Source organism: Onychomys torridus, chromosome 12 (genome assembly GCF_903995425.1).
Source record: "Onychomys torridus chromosome 12, mOncTor1.1, whole genome shotgun sequence".
In the NCBI taxonomy this organism is placed as follows: domain Eukaryota; kingdom Metazoa; phylum Chordata; class Mammalia; order Rodentia; family Cricetidae; genus Onychomys; species Onychomys torridus.
The window spans coordinates 21121847-21123555 of record NC_050454.1 but is presented as its reverse complement, the minus strand read 5'-3'; the positions used below and the strand labels follow the sequence as shown (position 1 = coordinate 21123555).

The window sequence follows — 1709 nt, the reverse complement described above, 5'->3', positions numbered from 1 at the left end:
TTGCATAAATAGTGTAAATGCTGAGAGATGGCTTAGTTCACATTCAGAAACTAGAGATGGCCATACCTGTAGACCACAGGAGTTCTGATGATGGTATCATCACCTTCCTGACTTTTTAGACATAGAAACCATAATGAAATTTGTTGAAACTTTTTTTTTTAACTAAGTCCATCAAGAGTCTAGCTAGAATATGTGTGACAATAGTGTTCAGAAACTCAATGAGAATCAGACAAGTGTAAGCCACTCCATGTCCACATGTCCAATAATATATTGGCCTGAATCAACTAATGTATATGAAAGAATATATGAAGTTTAGAATAGCCATAGATGGTATATAACTAAAAATGAAATCATAGATTTGTAGTGGATAGCCATCCCACCATTGGCCTGGAAGTTCCAACCCCCATTGAGGCTTCAGTAATGATCACGCCCACAAGGCGGGGCAGAGGAGGGAGCGGAAGACCGAGGCGCTCTCTTGGTTCGGGGACCCTGGACGCAGGAGGTAGACCGAGCAGAGTTCTCCAGAGAACACTGCCGGACTGCGCTATACCTTTGCCAGACCCTGCAACATACCCCTTCATTTGTAAGTTACCCCACAAAATAAACCTCCCTTTTAACTACGTGGAGTGGCCTTAATAATTTCACCAATATCTGGCACCCAACGTGGGGCACGAACCCACGACCCTGAGATTAAGAGTCTCATGCTCTACCGACTGAGCTAGCCGGGCTGGTGCATTGGAAGTAGAAGGCTGGAGAGAGACACCGCCAGCTGCTGCCATGAAAAGCAACATGTAGAGACACTGGTAAGCCACAAGCCATGTGGCAAAGTATAGACTAACAAAAATGGGTTAATTTAAGATAGAAAAGGTAGATAACAAGCATCCTGCCACGGCCATACAGTTTGTAAGCAATATAAGTTTTTGTGTGTTTTCTTGGTTGGGTCTGAGCAACTGTGGGACTGGCGGGTAAGAGAGATTTGTCCTGACTGGGTCAGGCAGGAAAACTCTAACTAAAAAGATTCAGCTATAAGAACTGAAACCCACCAATGAGGACAAGGAGACAGTGCAACTGTGCATAAAAGATACATTATTGGGAATCATAATATCACACTGTTCTGTTGGGCTTGATATTTTCTGCTGTGAAATGGGAATGACAAAAAAAAAAAATGTATACATCACAAGGTTGGTTCCAGGAGTGTAAACTGTGAACATGAAAAGGAGACCTTATCCTTTGAAAGACATACACTTTCTGTTTTACTAGGACAGATAACTAGCAACAGTTTATGAAAAAGAGTAGAACACATACAGTTCCTAATAGAAGAAGAACAAGATGGCCAAAGGGGAAATACAAGGATGTAAGAGAAAGCATGAACAATGACAACTAATTACCAGAAAGAAAGAGAAAGGGAATGAAACTACAGGTAATGGTGTATTTGTCAGGGGGAAATCAAGTAAATTATTTCGATAGAAAAGCACCAGTGGTTTACAGAAAGGCAACAAGTTTCTTCGGCTCTTACCACTCCCCCTTGTTAATTCCCTGCTTTTATATTATCAGGCGTCCTCATCACACACTGCTGGTTCTCAGCCTTCCACAAGCTGCCAGAGAGCAAAACAAAATCAAACAAGGTAGGAAAAAGATCAGGATGAAAAGGAAGGAAGATTGCCGGACTTAGTCCTTTGATATGAGGGAAAACAGAGGTGGGACATCAG

General features: G+C 42.1%; 1 non-coding gene across 1 annotated transcript; it reads right to left on the bottom strand.

The window, feature by feature from the left end:
* Positions 1-655: 655 nt before the first annotated feature.
* On the bottom strand, positions 656-728 carry Trnak-cuu. Its single transcript has one exon. It is a non-coding gene; the product is annotated as a tRNA-Lys (tRNA).
* Between the last annotated feature and the right edge of the window lie 981 nt (positions 729-1709).